General features: G+C 40.4%; 1 protein-coding gene across 7 annotated transcripts in view; it reads right to left on the minus strand.

Annotated features, from left to right (window-relative positions):
* DCUN1D3 (defective in cullin neddylation 1 domain containing 3) overlaps positions 1-18,208 on the minus strand; it is a 33,449-nt gene that overhangs the window by 11,773 nt on the left and 3,468 nt on the right. For 3 of the 7 annotated variants that reach the window (XM_036826609.1, XM_036826607.1, XM_036826610.1), the window contains exon 2: positions 17,098-17,189. The exons of 3 other annotated variants lie outside the window; for them this stretch is intronic. The gene's annotated coding sequence lies outside the window, so the exon portion shown is untranslated. Of the gene's footprint in view, positions 1-16,038; positions 16,217-17,097; positions 17,190-18,208 lie in introns of all 7 variants that reach the window. One more of the 7 variants, XM_036826608.1, reaches the window with a different exon arrangement.

Raw genomic sequence — 18,208 nt, forward strand, 5'->3', positions numbered from 1 at the left:
AGTAGTGTCAACTTATATAATGGGAGTGTACTGGGAGTATCTACATCATCTTGTAATATGTGTCAACTAATTCAATTTCTTTAAAAAAAGCCAAAAAAAACACCTTACCAAAAGCACTTTAAGACATATTTAAGGAAAAATATCAAACCGCCAAAGGAGGATGGAAAACAAGAGAGAGACCATTTGCTTCATTGTAAATCACATCAAAAGACTGACAAATCCAACAATTTTGGCTCCAAGGATTTCAAGACAGTGTTGTTAAATGATGGGGGTGGGGTATGGTGTGGGGGACAGGAAGAGATTAATCATAAGGGTATGTTTCAATTATATGTACATTTCCCCAATTTATTCTTTCAAAAGAAACTGAACCTTCCCCTATGTCCCATACACACACAAAAAAGATAATGCCCATCCTAAGGTCTAATGAGGTCCCCTTATCATAGGTTTAGCGTTGGGGTAGAAGGGTCTGACCCATGGACTTGAAACTGAGTGAATCACATGCCCAGGGAGCAAGAGCCTCGTTCAAAATGGAACTGTGGCACCCTTGAGACGGTTAATAGGCTGGATTTAGACCACAGACTTATTATTTGGCTTTCTAGCTTCAGACTGGACCAAAGGATATTATCGCTTACAGCAGAGACTTGTCTGCTCCCCCAGCCTCCAGGCTCTTCATCAGGTGGCCACCAATTTTCACTAGAAGATTCCTCTCCCTCACTCTTGGTCATGTAAGTTGGGTGGGGCTCATAATGGACCATGTGACTCAAGCCCACCAAAGCATCCTATGCCCTTGGCTTCAATGATTGGGCCAGGAATATGCAGGTAACCTAAGTCAGACAAAGTGAATCTTAGCACCGAAAGCAAAGGAGGTTGGAGCTGCTTTGGTCATCTTACCAGAAAGAGCACCAGGGAAAATAATAATGCCCATCCAAGGGTCACTGTGAGAGTTAAACTGTCCCTTCTTATCAGATGGGTCTCAACTCAAATGCATGTAAGACACCAGAATAAAATCACTACCAAGAGACGAAGAGTAAATCAGTTTTGAAGGCATTATTTGCACCCAGAATCCAACTGTACCTAAGTCAGATCAAAGCCTGAACTTCACAGTTGTATGAGCCAATTAATTCTCCTTTTTCGTAAGCCAGAAGTCAGGTTTTCTGTCACAACAGAAAGAGTCCCTACCAAGATACAGCTGTCACTCAGATCTCTTCTACTCACAGAGCAAAGAAACAGAAGATCTGATACCATGGTCGAAGACCAACTTACTAGGCCACAATTTCAACCCAATATATCAAGAGACCCCTGAGCTGAACCCTAAGACCAACGATCCCAAACTCAAGCAAACTGTAAAATTCCGTTACAACTGGGTGGACCATGATGATGCTACTTAAAAGAATTTAAAAGATGGTATGACTAATGAGAAAAAGAACCTTTCCAATTGCAATTCTTACAACCTTAAGCCTCCTTCAAGCAAATATGCCACAGAGCACTTACTTACAGCTGCTTTTTTCTATTGTGTATACTTCTGTCATCTTCATGTTCCCAAGGAGGAACCTCCTTCCAGCACTCAGACACCACGTGAAAGGCTGTAAAGCAAAAGCTCTTGGAAGTCTTTTCCTATGCAATAACATGATCAATCTTCCGACTAAAATAGGTTATTTGATCTAAACCACATCCTATGAAACTGAAAGACCAGACCTGACCAGAACTTTGCTACCCTCTTGGTTTCAACGACTATTATTGAAACAATTTCTCTTTGGTTTCAAGTACTGAAGAGCCTATTTAGAAAGCATTCAGGTTTTGAAAAAGGATGACATGAAATGCCCATGTTAGTGTGTCTTTATTGGAAATACATTCCCTGCAGGTTGAAACTTGAGGCCCCAAGGTTTGAGCCTTTTTCTTCAAGTTACTTATTTCACAAATGTGACCTCATATGGCATGAGGCCAAAGGGTACATTAACATGGGTAAAGATAAGCAGATAATCAAATAAAAAATAGAGCTTTATACCTGGTGGCTGGCATCATGGTATTACAGGCTTGGCAAAGTAAGACATCTTATGATTCCAGCCCAGTTCCCACCCACTTCCCACCCATACTGATCTGACAAAATTGCCACCACCTAATGGCCAACTGCAATGCTGTCTATTAAAACTCTGCCCTGGGACTTCCCTGGTGGCGCAGTGGTTAAGAATCCGCTTGCCAATGCAGGGGACATGGGTTCGAGCCCTGGTCCAGGAAGATCCCACATGCTGCTGAGCAACTAAGCCCATGCACCATAACTACTGAGCCTGCGCTCTAGAGCCCGCGAGCCACAACTACTGAGCCCGCGCTCTGCAACAAGAGAAGCCACTGCAATGAGAAGCCCGTGTACCGCAACAAAGAGTAGCCCCCCCACTCGCCGCAGCTACAGAAAGCCCACGCTCAGCAACGAAGACACAATGCAGCCAAACATAAATAAATAAATAAATAAATAATACAAAAAAAAAAATAAATAAACTCTGCCTTAGCAGGTAGGCCCTATTTTCCAAAAAAACAATATGAGAAAATCCTAAAATAAAGCAGCAACGCCACAAGCTCTTTTTGTCACCACCTCTGAAAATCGGAAGACAGCTTTGGATCCCAAAATAAACTGTACATACGTACACACACTCATACTCTAATTTTGCGCCCCATGATTAAGGGTCCATGCATTGCAACTTTTTTGAACTGCATGAGGGTTTTACCTGCACTGCAACCACATTCATTTCCTTCACTCAAAACCAACTGCAGATACTGCAGCTCCTACAGCTGCCTTTCTGGGAAGGATAGGACATGCTTTGGATGCAGAATGACTGGGTCTGTACAGCCCAGCTCTATTCACTTCCCAGCACATACTTAGTCACCCTGCGCCTCTGTTTCTCACCTGAAAATTGGGACAAAGGGTCACTGTGAAGAATAAATGGCTCCTTCATATCAGATGCACCTCCTTTAAATGCTGAGATGCATTCCCTGTCCAACCAATCTAAAGTGCCCTCTCCCTCTGATCCAGCACACTATTTTATTTCTTCAGCACATACCACTCTCTGAAATTCTTGTTAACTTATTTATTGTCCACTCCCCCTACTAGAAGGTAACTGCCACAAGAGCAGGGATTTTATTTTATTCACCACTTTGGCTGTGCACGTAAGCTTTGTCATGTAAGCAAATGTTTTGCTAATTATCTCCTGAATAAATAATAATCACTGATATTTGTCGAGCACTTCTATACAAGGCACTAGTCTCTGCACATTTTAAATGTATTAACTCATGCTTGAATAAATGAGTATGGCATATTCAGCATTGTCCCTAGCACATAGTTCTTAACAGATGATAGCTATTCATACCAATTCTAATTATATGATGATGTTATCAAATACTCAACAGTAAAGAAGTAGAGCCCTAAGAATGTAGAGTAGAACTTAATTTTGCCACTCAAGAGCTGGTTCCTAAGGTCCAATTCCTCCTGAATGCCTTGCCTCTCAACACCCCACTACCTTCAAAGAGAAAGTAGAAAATTGTCTCATTGTTCCAATTACTCCCTATCTCATCAGTTACCATATAATGTGATACAAACACAGCTTCTCAGCAGTATAGGCTCCATCTCTCCTCACTCCACAAGCTAATTTTCACCTCAAACACAGCAAAAGCCAAAATCTGAAGCTGAAATTGGGAGATGTTCATCCTATAGTGCCTCTTTTTGACCTGTACCTTAGTCCCTGGGAAAAAATTCACATAATAATGGAAATCACTCCTGCCTCTCCTTTGAGCAAGGGTGAAAGTCCAGACAGTTTATTCAAGCCATAGCCATGCAGCACTCTAGGAAGTTCCAAGGGTTCGCCAAGCAGGTGAAGTCAGTGAAAAACCTTCTGCTGCTGGTCGGAACTGCTTCTTCTCTACCGCAATGAACAAAGAAATCACATTGAAGGTGTCTAGAGATGCAAGGGCAAAAGCCAGCAGCTTTTTTGCATACTACATAGTGAACACGAAGAACTCACAGCCAGTTTTACACTTCTTAAGCTATCTTGTTCCACTGTAGTATTTTTTAAAATTCGCTTGATGACAGATTGGCTTTTAAGTCTGAGGGATGAGGTACGTACCTTGTCAAAGAGGATAAGGGATGTGGACCATCAAGGTCCTCCATCTCTTTAGAACCACTGGAAACAACAGACTACGTTTCATGTAACGGCAAGAAAAGGACAAGACCTAAAATCCTAATCAGGGCCTTCAAAGCCAGACACACTTGCCAAGAAAGCAAAGGGCAGATCCCACTTCTGCTGGCTAGCAGGCCAGCCCACACTTTCTGCCTAGCCATGTGAAGCAGTCAGCTCTTTCTCTCCCCACCCCCAGGGCCAGTATGTGGGGTAGCGACACGAGCAACTTTTCTAGGAGAGTATTTTATAAAAATAGAGCTTCCAACCTTAGGTTTAAAACTGAAAGGAAAAATAGCCAGAATTAGAAGTTTGTTTTAACACAATACATTGAAAATTATAAGTTTAAGTGCTGGTAGTTGGGGACAGGGATCACACCACCACATGACTTCTCAGTGAGTCATTAAAAAATAGTACAGGCTTGTTTAACTAACAGTGGACGTCCACCAGTAATAGAGTTAAGAAGTCCATGTATCAGACGATGGAAAACTAAACTGACACTCCTTCTGCATTTGTTTCAGCAGTGGCAGGACTGACACAAATGAATTGCAGCAGCAATTTACAAGACAGAAACGCTAATAAACGTTTTTTGAGGCTAGTCGAAGAGGAAACGTTTGAAACCCTGAATTGACTCATTTTTCAGAAGTTAAATCAGTTTAACTGGGAAAAAAAGCCTCTAAGCTACAATAAATCACTAACTGAAACATTTCAGGATTCCTAACACCCATTCTTGATTAACATACCTTTGTGTCAAAAGCAAAAGCCAAGTGCCAGCATTTAACAGCAAGTTGCTACCCTTTCAGTTATGAGAATCAGTCTGGTAGAACTAGATGAGAACAACAAAAATTAATCTTCACGGGCTTCCCTGGTGGCGCAGTGGTTGAGAATCTGCCTGCCAATGCAGGGGACACGGGTTCAAGCCCTGGTCTGGGAAGATGCCACATGCCACGGAGCAACTAGGCCCATGAGCTACAACTACTGAGCCTGTGCGTCTGGAGCCTGTGCCCCGCAACAAGAGAGGTCGCGACAGTGAAAGGCCCGCGCACCGCGATGAGGAGTGGCCCCTGCTTGCCGCAACTAGAGAAAGCCCTCGCACAGAAACGAAGACCCAACACAGCCAAAAATAAATAAATAAATTTTTAAAAAAAAATTAATCTTCAGGCCTAGATGGATACTGTCAGGATAATAATAAAGACCTCCCCAAAGGGCTTCTGGGTACCATAAATTATATAACAAATCCACTTCTGCCAGGCAGCCAGTATTAACTCCTATGTACTCCTAAGTACTCCAGGGTACTACTCAGTGTCACCAATGGGCTTATCAAAATGAAAGCATAACTATCCACCACTGCTCCAAAAAAGACACAGCATGTTGCTCATTGTACCTCAGTTTGCTGACATCACTACTCATTATGAGAAGTCACTTAACAATCTTAAATACAACTTTGATACTTGTTTCTTCCAGGCCGGAAAAAAAAAAAAAAAAAAAAAAGAAAGGAAAATATTTCATTAACTCCTTCCCCAGTAAGCTCTTCTGACTGAATTTTTTTTATTGTCTATGATGACATTCTATTATAATAGACAATTATTTCTACTATGCATTCAAGACTTGAATGCATTGTACATTATTTATTCCTATGGAACATAAACATTCATGGCTCTCAAGCAGATAGTCAGAAATGACAAGCACAGAAAAGATGCTACTGTTTTAGTGACTGCACCTTGGATTAAAGTTCCAAGAAGGCAGGAAGTGTATATGGTAGCGTGAAAAGGGCTAACTGGCATCTAATAAACACTTTCTAAATTCAAACCATGTTCTACTCTTTCTCAAAATTAGGGATAATGCTTCTCAAGCCCACTTTTGAAAAATACGGAGTTTAAACTGCCTCTTTCAAAAAAGCATACTACAGTAGAGTCATTTTTTTGTTTAGTATGCATAAGTCTTTCAGTCACTGCAAAATGAGAGCAAGTCTTTCAGTCACTGGAAAATAAGAGCTTGAACTAGACCACTGTCTTTCCAACTTGAACTGCGACCTTCAGTAAAAAACACGTTACATCCTGACCAAATGCACATGTATATACACACACATACCACTCATTAAGCAGTATTTACTCTCACTTCAATGATGAACTCTAATTTATGCTATTTCTTTTTTTTTATTCGGTTTTTAATTGTTGGTTATAATCCACTAATTAGATATGACCCATAGTAAGAAAAGCTCAAGATCAAACTTAAAGGTTCCCTCCAATATATTTATTGTGCCAGACACAATGATAGGCATTTTATAGTCATGACAGCAGTTAATCCCTACAGCTACCCTATGAGGTTTGTACTTTTTTTAACTGAGAAATTTTAAAATATTGTATTACTTCATTTAAAATATCAATAATATACACACTGCTATATTTAAAATAGATAACCAACAAGGACCTACTGTATAGCACAGGGAACTCTGTAATAACCTAAATGGGAAAAGAATTAGAAAAAGGATACATGTATATGTATAATCACTTCGCTGTACACCTGAAATTAACACAACATTGTTAATCAACTATACTCCAATATAAAATAAAAACTGGGACTTCCCTGGCGGTCCAGTGGTTAAGACTTCACCTTCCAGTGCAGGGGGTATGGGTTTGATCCCTGGTCAGGGAGCTAAGATCCCACATGCCTCGTGGCCAAAAAACCAAAACATAAAACAGAAGCAATACTGTAACAAATTCAATAAAGACTTTAAAAATGGTCCACATGAAAAAAAAAAAAAACCTTAAAAAAATTAAATTAAATTAAAATATTAAAAAATCAAAATACACACCATGTGTTATCATATGACATATGTATGCATTTTAAGCAAGGTTATCAAAGTATGTATAGTACAAAGAATAAAATATTGAAGACTTAGGGAAAGGGGAAGTCTGTATAGGAAAAAAAATAATAGCCTCTAAAATAAATAAATAAATAAAATATCAATAATAAACCATGACATGTTAACATAAACAACATTTTTATGAAAAATAACTGTATTTCCAAAAACTTAATGAGAAGAGTGACACTGTTTTACACTTTTGCAAATGTCCCTAAGGTCTGGCTTAAAAGAAGACGGCTAATTTCCCATATATGCTTCTCCATTCAATATTCTGTGATATAACATGTCATGCAGCCTCTATAAAACTCATGGGAGAATGAAAGTATAAAGGACAAATGATGTTAGTATTATTAAGAAGAGAATTTGATCTTCCAGATCCTGTGAAAGTGTCTTGGGGATCCTCCTAAAAGAGTCTCTGGGACTGAGGCTGGTACTCTTGATATTCCTATCTTACGAAGAGGAAATAAGCTCAGAAATAAAGTACCTTACTCAAGTCCCTACACTGTAGCACAGACAGAGAAGCTCAGCCAACATTCCATCAGCTCCCCCAGTTTCCCAGCCTCTTCAGTTAGATGGGGAAATGTATCTATTTCTGGCCAAACAGCTGTAGGCAGAAATGACACAGTCAGCTGTAGACAGATGTGATACTTATTTCCAAGCCCAAGCACAGAGCTGGCATATGACATCCCAGCCATCTCTTCCCTTGCCATGGTGACCAACAGTTCAGATGGTACAGCACACGATAGTGGAACCCCTATCAGCTTGGGTCCCTGAGAGACTGTATGGAGCAGAGCACCCTTCAGCCTAAAACCCATGTGGGACATGCAAGCAATAAACTTTCATCAGATTATGCCAAACTTTGTAAATTCTAACTCCCTAATTTTACAGTTCAGCCCCCTGCCACCTTTACTGCAGTATTCTCACAGTTTACCTACTTCTGGGATTGCTCCCTCCAGTGTCTTCCACACTGCCACTGGATTGATCTTTTTAACACACATATAGCCCATGTGAATATGCCATGTCCCTAGTCAAAATTATTTAATAGCTCCCCTTCATCTACAAAATAAAATCCAAATTTAATAAGGCATACAAGGCTCTTCTGAATTTGGCCTCAATTACTGTCATTCTCCTGCTCTCATTCCACATCCCTCAGGCATACTGAAACATGTGCCATTCCCCAAGATGTCATGGCCTCTCATGCCTCTGTAGTTTTACACATACTGTTACCTGTGCTTGGAATGCTTCCTCTCTCTAGTCTTGGTCTTTTGAGCCCTGGTCAGATTTTACTTCTCACAGGACTCCTCTCCTGACTCTTCAAGTTGACCTAGACCCTCTTTGTCCCTTCACACCTTCATTTATAGCACTAACATTTTGGGCACAGGTTTCACAACATTTTCTATTTGTTGTTCTATCTGTTTTCATACCATAAGGTCCTTAAGAACAAGGTCCACAAAAGGCACTCAAGTTTACTGGAATGAAAAACTGGCAACATATAAACATATTTATTTTTCCTGAAGCACCATGCATCCAATCCTAGAGTTGGCACCTTAAGAAAAATGCAGATTACACATACTTCACTTTGAAGACAGTGATGAGAGAATCAAGTTTGGAGGCCAAGACCTAGAAGACAAGTTTTGAGTTTCAGAAGTTCTCTGTGAATGATCCACATTCCATCTGGGAAAGCTGGTTCCTTGCTCATATATGTCTAACTTGAAAACTACATAGTCTGGTTCTTCTTAGAAAATAGTTTGTATCTGTTTGGAAACCTTGAGTACCATTAAAGTGTGTTTTTAAAGGTTCTGTCCTGTTAAGCCTCTATTGTAATCTTTTGCTTAAGCAGCCTGAGTCAAAAGTACTAAATACTGGAGATGTTCAGAACTTGGTGTTGAGTGAGTCAATTTAAGCATTGTATGCAAATAGTAAAGCTTCAAATCAGAAAAAGGAGGAGCTTAGGCCAAACTGCTCAGAGGGAAGGAAAAACTGCTTCCAAATGGGGAAAAGGCTACAGGAAAAGATTTTTACCTGTTGCTTAACTTTTTATTATCTCTTTCTGCTATGCCACAGAATGGTTGTGAGCTGGAAACTTAGAAAAGCAAATGCTCTGATAAATTAAGCAATTCTGGTTCTTTGACAGGGAGGTTTAAAGTCAAGAGTTAAAGGAAGTCTTCGAGTACACCTTTTTTTTTGACTTGAAGGTTACCATGAAAGTTCAAGTTTCCAGCATCCTAAAAGGGCTTTACTTTAGAAGTGAAAAGACTCCAGATGAATTAAAAGGTTAGTCTACTATGAGAAAACCAAAGTGGTGCTGGAAACATGTAAGAATGGTCTGAAAAGGTCTTGAACTCTACCACTATGTTTGCACATCTTTCATTCTGACTCAAAATTATATTTATCTTTTTAAATGTATGGTCTTGGGCTTCCCTGGTGGCGCAGTGGTTGAGAATCTGCCTGCCAATGCAGGGGACACGGGTTCGAGCCCTGGTCTGGGAAAATCCCACATGCCGCGGAGCAACTAAGCCCATGTGCCACAACTACTGAGCCTGCGCGTCTGGAGCCTGGGCTCCACCTCAAGAGAGGCCACGATAGTGAGAGGCCCACGCACCGCGATGAAGAGTGGCTCCCGCTTGCCACAACTAGAGAAAGCCCTCGCACAGAAACGAAGACCCAACACAGCCAAAAATAAATAAATTAATTAATTAATAAAAATAAATAAATAAATAAATGTATGGTCTTGAATGCTTATACTTCTATGGAGATTATACTACCACGGAGATAATTATTTGTATGATTGGGAAAGAATAGTTTTTTACATGGCTTTCATCTTTAAAAGCCCAACTATTCAGCTGCCCTCAAGAAATCTTAACCAAGACTCATTGATCCAATGGCAATTTCCCAAGAAGAGAAGGTATTAAACAACCTCACTCTAGGTTTGCAAATCCTAGTCTATAGACCAAAGGTAAATGCCACAACCCCTGCATATCCCCTTTCAGAATATCTCCACACTCATCAGCAATTATCTATAAATAATGACTAGCCTCTGCACCAAGGGAAATGGACTCTGTCAGAAACCTGACATCTACCTTGAGTAAGGTGGGTCTTGTGAATTTGTGCAAAGGATGAATGTCATGCATGTCACGAAACAGATTTTAGTAAGAAAAGAGATTTTTAATCCTGCAAAATATAGCCCTGAGTACAGGCTTTTTCCCTTTTCCAATGTGCCAAATAACACAGGTCACTATTTCTTCTCGGGAGAGAAGATAGTATGAATGACAAAACCAAAATTTACAAAGTTTGAGAGTTTCTGGCTTGGAACATTAGATTCCACCTCAATCGGGAAACATCTGAGAGTTTCTCATCATGAAAGCATGTCGAAACTTTGTATTAAATAAATGAAGAAGGAAAAAAAATGGAGAAAAAAAATCTTGGGTTACATCACTGTCACCATTTTGTTCTTTTTTAACCTAATCTTGACTAGATAACACAGAAGGATAACAGACTTGGAACCATCTTTATAGCAATTTTTAAAAACTACAATTTGAAACATTCAACAGTTTATGACAAGGAGCTATATACCAGATGCATGGCCCTTTATGTTGAGGTAACTATAGAACAAAATCACTTGCAGAACAGAGGCTAACAACCAAATGTAGATAATGAAAGATGACAGTGTTAATATACACAGAAAATGTCAAGGGAACACAGGTAATTAAGGCTTAAAAAAAAAAAAAAGAAAGAAAAACTCAAGGAACCATGGACTACATCTGAAAGCAGCTTTCTTGGCTCCTATTATGCAATCAAGATTTCATTTTTATTCTGGGTTTTTGCTTAAAAAGAAAGTACCTCCCACAAGTTTATTTCATTTCTACCACTGCTCATTTTACTTCTCAAGACCCCCAGTACACTGAGTTATGACCAAGACGACAAAAAGTGAAATGAAATTTTAAATAAACCTTGCCTCAGAGTTTATCTTCATTTTAGGGCACACGTCACACTGCACCTTTAAAGTAGCTAACAGCAAGAAGTAACGTATAGATCGTTAGGATGCGACAGAGTCTCGGCCTTCCAGAACCTAGAACACATGCACAGGCATGCGTTCAAGAGACAGGGATGGCCTTTTCTCCCTCCCCAACAGAACAAATCGAACCCCTAACTCCTACAATGGGGAGTTCCAACAGCAAAGAGTGAAAGGAACTAAAGATCAATCCAGGTTTCGAGGAAACTCCTAAAAGTGAAAGAGGAAGCAACATTATTCATTTTTTATTATTTAAGAAAAGCCACCACCACTAATGTCTACGATAATTTAAACTCTATACAACCAACTTATGGGCATTTTCACCATGAATGCACAAATATAAATCTGTCAATTTGCTTGAGTTAGGCAAGTTTTTAAAGCCACTCAAATTTGGACCTGTCCTATTGTGTCCATCACCACAAAGTCTTCATGAAGGTGCCACATCACTGCACTAGAATTACTGAGTCTCAGAACTTATAAGCTTCAGCCATTCCTACACAACCTTTATGATCTTACATATCCATTTACCATCCCAACTACTGTTCCCCTAAGATTTTTCTTAAATCTTAAAAAAAAAATCACATCCACTTTAAATATCACCCTAAGCGACATCATCCATGAAGTCATAGGTCTAATATGCTAGTTATATTTTCATTAATACACATTAAAATATAGAATAAGCAAAAAGTATTCATCCAGCAAAAATCATCTCATGTACCATCAATAGTATAAAAAACACACCCTTGCATGCTCATTTCAGCAGCACATATACTAAGAACGTAACCAAAGCCACACTTTGGGAAACAGTGATTTAGTCCCAAATCCTTTGTCGCAGCTAAGGAAACACTCAAAGAGGGGCTATAACTTGCCCAAGTTCACACAGAACTGGTGGCAGAGTCTAGACTAGAATCTAGTACTTAGTCCAGTGGTGGTCCACTAGAATAGAATCTCCAGATGGGTAAGCTACAAGGAGAATTAGACCTGGCCTTCGGGGACTTCCCCAAGAAGTGAACCTCAAGCAGTTGGTAAGCCCTTTGCCAGTGGATCCGGGTTTTTCATTTTCTCTGAGAAGCAACACATATAACATGATACTTGCCAGCTGACTCTCAAAGATTGTCTGGACCGACTGAAATAAATCTGTTGTTTCCTTCCCAAAGTCTCATGCGGTTTTGCCCAACTCATTGAACCTCAAGGCATACTGCCAATGATAAAAATGTCTCCTGGATCAGTTTCCCATTTTTTGATCCAACAATATTCTAGCCACTGAGCCCCTGTCCCCGTTGCTAGATTCATGTATGCTCTATATGGTTTCAGGAGGAAGATTTTCCATCTCTGGGTTTTAGGCCAGCTTTGGAAACAGGCTGGAAGTTTCCATTACAGAGTTACTCCTGTATTTCCCAGATACCTAGAGCAGGTTTTATTTTCGAGTGATAGATAACTTGTGTCTACTGTGTGCCTAGCAATGTTTTATACACTGTCCCATACTCCCCATATAAGAGAAGGTAAAATGATATAGTTCCTGGCCCTTTGGGAGCTGCCAATCCCTGTCAGCTTAGCTATATATGCATGTAGCTAATAATAACTAATGTTATTAAATGTTTATCTATATGCCAGGCAATGTGCCATGTCCTGCAAATGTACTGTCTTACTGACTCCTCACAGCTACTTACTGTTATTATCCTCACTTAATACATGAAGGAAACAAGGCTTAGAGATGTTAAGTGGCTCATCCAAGGTCAAGTGGCAAGCCGATGGTAAAGTTCAAATGCAAACCCAGACTCCAGGCCGAAGCTCTTAACCAGTGCACTATGAACACCTGAATCTTTAAAGTCACACTGAAAGGAAACATGATTTCTGTGTATCTGATTTCCTATAAGTGAGCTCCTTTCTTGCATTAGGGAGCTCTAGAGGTAGTGCACCTGTTAAATTCAAGAATATATAACACATTCTAGGAGTGCCATTTCATACTGATTGAGGGAAGAGTTTGCTCCTTGTAATCTGAAGCTATGCAATTTGCACTCTCTTGACACCCGCCCCCCCAAAAACACCACCATCAAATTAACAGTAAATGCATATTGTTACTTATCATCTAAATCAACTTTAGGTAACCTTATTCCTACTTATGGGATGCAAAACTGGAGTATTAATGTGATGTAATAAAAAATATATTTGGTCTTTGTCCCCAGTTCCTACCAGAGCTCTTAAAACCCTTGGAATTTCCTTACTGATAGGCTCCTTTGTTTTTCATAAGGATCAGGGTTTGGACCACATCTGAGTTTATGCTAAGAGGTGACTCAGGGTGGGCCCTTTTGATAGTTTTAAGAGAGATGCTGGCCACACTAGAAAGACCAGGCACATGATTGGAACTTTCAGTCCCACCTCCAGCCCATAAGGAAGGGAAGGGTGGTTGAAGTTTCATCACCAAAGGCCAATGCTTTAATCAATTTTGCCTACACAAAGGAACCTCAACAGAAATTGAAACAAGGCTAGGGGAGCTTCAGGGTTGGTGAACACATTGATGTGCTGGCAGGCTGGCATGCTCAGAGGGGACACGGAAGCCCTGTGCCCCCAATTCAAATCTTGCCCTATACATCTCTTCCATTTGGCTGTTCCTGAGTTATAGCCTTTATAATGAAACTGTATTCATAAATATCATGTTTTATCAGCTCTATGAGTCATATGTTCTAGCAAATTATCAAACCTGGGGGAGGGTGGTCGTGGGAAATTTGTACTCTGCCAGGCAGAAGTGCAGGTAGGTAACTTGAGACAACCTGATACTTGGGGCTGGCACCTGAAGTGGGGCAATCTTGTGAGACTGAGTCATTAGCCTATGGGGTCTGCACAAACTCCAGGCAGTTTGCATCAGAAGTGAATTGTTGGACACTCGGTGATGTCAGAGAATTGTTGCAGGAATGACATAATTAACCTCAGAAAAAAGAGGTCCACATTACAAGCAACTTAACCGACGCTTAGAAGCCACCTCCCTACTTGATCTAATCATTAAATCTATAGCTGTCACCAATTCAGAGTAGTGTTTGCTGTTTTCAGCACTAGAAGGAAATTTGGCCTTCTGTCAGATCCACGAGTACCTGGTAGAATAAAATTTCTTTTAAATGACTAAACAATTAATTTGATCTGCTAAAGAGACCAGGGAATGTTGTAGAAATATGGAGTCAAAATGTATTTTCTTTAATTAATCATTTTAGTTGTGATTTATTTCCCATTTATTATAGTCCTCATAAGAGAATCATGAATTACCTCAATAGTTTACATGTAACTGTTCCCTTTGGATAACAGACATTGTTAAATGACAATCACCACCACCTAGTATTATGTACTTTAACTCAAACTCTAACAGACCCAGGGACCTTACATTCCCTCTTGTTTACCAACTTCTTATTTGTCAAAAGCAAAAGTCAAAAGAGAGATCTCAAAAAAGTTAGGTCAGTACTCCATAAGCAGTCAATCATGACCAACTAGTCAATCTTGAAGACCAATCTGGTCAAACTGGATACTGCATCCCTGCACTCAACCCTCCCCATCAGGAATACACTTTCCAGTCAGGGGAGAGAGTACGGTGGTCAGGGTCCTGGTCAGGGCCAATGGATTACTCAACTCCATAGGTCCCCATCCCCCTCCTTGTGAATGGTGTTCCCTGGCACTGGGCAATCTTGTGGGCCTGCTCCTTCCTGACCCACTCTTCCCCCATCAAGTGCCATTGTTAGCAATTTCCACCCTTCCCCAGCTGGACCATCAATGGGCATTTCTCTTCACCCTGTACACACAGCCCACAATATCACCACCACCACCCTGCCCCCCAAAGGCCGGCTCCCTTACACGTTCTCCTCCCCACAACGGAACCCACCTATCTAAATGTCTCTAGAAAGGTCTTTAGACTTTTCTCTTTCATAAAATGTTAGTAAACCCCCAAGCAAAATTCTCCTACCATAGACATCAGCTATAACCAACTGTTTTGAGTAAATGACTAGACAAGTGACTAGTTATTTCAAAGAAAAATTTACTAGGAGAAAAAGAACCACAGAAACATTCTTTAAAATGAACACAGAACATTCACTACACATCACTCCTCACTTTTGAATTACACTCACTTAGAATAAAGAAAATATCACCACAACTGGGGAAAATGCCTCTTTTGAGGACCTGGAACTTCTAGCATGTCCACAATCCTGCCACCTAGAACCCATGCTGCTAGGGTCCCAGCACCCTCACTGCCGTGGTATTCCTCACCTTCCCTTTCTACTTAAAGAGGAGCCACTAGGTAGTCATCAAGTAGATATAAAGTAAATGTTTAATTGAAAACAAATTTGCTTCACAGATTTTTTAGAAAAAAGAATATGGTGATTGTAGTTATTTCCACAGAGCCACTCTAAAGCTGTTCTGTCAGTGGGTATACCTGGATTTTCCTTTTCAGATTCCAGGGCAGGTCACTGGAAATGGGAATATTCAGGTCAGCGTTTTGCACAGGCATTCTGGACAGCATGCCACTAGCTTATCTTAAGAACTTAGAGTGATAAAGCCTCCACTTCTGTCTGAAAGTACTATCATCACTTTCAGAAATATTCTGAGGAGGAAAGGCCAGCTACTTACTAGTACCATTACCATCAATAACTTCACATATGTTTCAAAACTGGTTATAAGGATTTTTCTCTGAAAGAACAGTAGTGTGTGACAAAACGTTTGAGTAAAGAGCCAGTAATATAAAAGACCAAACACCAAGGATTCAATTAAACTCAAACTCTACTGAGTGCCTACAGTGACATATTTGCGGCAATGTAAATAAGAAAACAAAATTAGTGCAGACAAAGTCCTATTCTAGTCCTGTAGCTGCCAGCACCTTGCTCTGTAACTTTAAGCAAGTTTACTAACCTTTCTAGATTTCCATTTACCTACTGCTTTTTGATCTGTTTTCAGCCTCAAAACATTCTGATTGACTGAAATCTTACGGGGAAACCCAATAGAACAGAATATCAAGGTACCTTCTGCAGAGTGAAGCATGGTTGAGGGGGGGGGCAGTGAAGTGGAAGGAAGACAGCGAGATGAGGGGGCATACTCCAGAAATGACCCCTGAGAGGGCTCCGCATAGCCCACTTTGAAAAACTATCATGCCAGATATTCTAAGGTTCTTTGAGGGTCTTCTTCCTGCTTCTTCCTTAACTGGAGAAAGAATTAAATGCATTCAATATAGTAAATGCTATGACTTGAGTCTTGTTCAGAATCAAAATTACAGGTCACACACCAACCCACTTTAGGCAAACACTGCAGAATCCAAACGCTTCATCAACCAACAAGAGCTAAAAGCTATAACCAAACCCTGCGGTCTTGATATGGTGGAAGCAATCTACTACTAAAATAAGGAAAGCAAGTTTTTCCAACACACTGTCTCCTAGACTGACCAGCAGAGATTAGGGCAAAAATGAGAAGTCCTACACTATGCAGTGATCCTTGATCAGTCATCATATATCTGGTCTGGATCTCCAGGCCTCAGTGACAGAATTATTTCCAGTCCCCAGGTCCTGAGGCTGAGCCCTCCAGCAGAGCAGGGAGAACAGGAACATGGATTATGCTTCCCAGCACTATGCAACCTAAGCTTCCACGATGCAATTCAGCCTGAAACCCACCAACACAGCACGGGTCAAAGGACACTCCTGAGCAAGGACAAGCCATCGGGAAGTCAGGAGTCGTCAGCACGATGCCTACTTTTTCGTGTAATCAGGTTGGTATCAGGGCGCTGGCCATAGATGGCTTACTTTGCTACAAGGGCTAATTACCGCCTCAAGATTCCTTTACTGAGCTTCCCTATTCTGATGTATGGTATTTAAATAGTTTCATTTGCACACATCTTAAAGAAGAGGATTTGGCATTTCCCCCCTCCCATTTTCTCCTTTCTACATATCACAACTTCAAAGAATTAGAGTTTGAGCCACTTCCACTAAATTAATATGTTAAGTTCTTATTTGTAATCATTCACTAATCATTCACCTAGAAAAACAGATACAAGAACTAGTAAAACTAGATTTTAATTGAAAGACACTAACTCAATAAAACACCCTGGTCCATTGTGCAGAGAGCTTCAGAACACTGTTCCAACATTTAGGGAGAATTGATCCTGGTTCACTGGTATCAACATCTGTAAATAGACACAAAGAGGTAACTGTAAGTTATCAAGAGCTGGGGAAATAGGAGTCACCACATAATTACCATTGTTTCAATCTCAGTTATCACATCTTCATCTTAAAACAACTGGCGGCCAGTGTACAATTAACTGTCCTTACTGCAAAGATATCAAAACCGTAGCAAAATCAGACTAATTTTAAGTCATCTAATGCAATGCATAACACTCACAACTCCAAAAGTAAGTGGCATCAACTCTTCTTTCAGAAGAGTTTGTCCAAAAGCCCTGGGAGTTTAAGAAACAAATCCACTAGTACCCTAGATTAAAAGGCCAGTTCAGGGGACTTCCCTGGCGGCGCAGTGGTTAAGATGCTGCGCTCCCAATGCAGGGGGCCCGGGTTCAATTCCCTGATCAGGGAACTAGATCTCACACGCGTGCGACAACTAAGAGCTCACATGCTGCAACGAAGGAGCCCGCGTGCCACAACAAAGGAGCCCACCTGGTGCAACCAAATAAATAGATGAATATTTTTTAAATTAAATAAATAAATAAAAGGCCAGTTCAGCTCTGAGAATCTAAATTCATTTAGATTTGCGGATTCTTTCCCCAAACACAATTAGTGGCCAACGTAGGAGTCGATGGCGTCTCCCTGTATTCAAGTCCCCTCCTGCCCATCCGCCCCCTTTCACAAATTAGAAAAGAGCCACCAGTCTCCAAACTGGCTGATGAAATTTCAGCCTACAGGATACTTTCATACTCGAGTTATAATAACTATTAAAATGAAGATGAACAGTGGATAGCTTAATAACAGCATTTGAAATCCAGCATTAGGATACAGAGGCCAAAATTCTTCAACCTAGGCCAAAACCATATATATGTTATATATATATTTTTTCAATTCTCAGTTTCTTAGAGTTACTCTGCATTATAAAGGGTGGAGTCTATTGTTTGCCTGGTCCTAGCTGTTCACTTGCTTGCTAACTAAAAGACTTCCTATTTGCATTCAAGTTGGGATTCAGTAAGTCAGTACAGGC

The sequence above is a fragment of the Balaenoptera musculus genome, chromosome 15 (assembly GCF_009873245.2).
Source record: "Balaenoptera musculus isolate JJ_BM4_2016_0621 chromosome 15, mBalMus1.pri.v3, whole genome shotgun sequence".
NCBI lineage: Eukaryota > Metazoa > Chordata > Mammalia > Artiodactyla > Balaenopteridae > Balaenoptera > Balaenoptera musculus.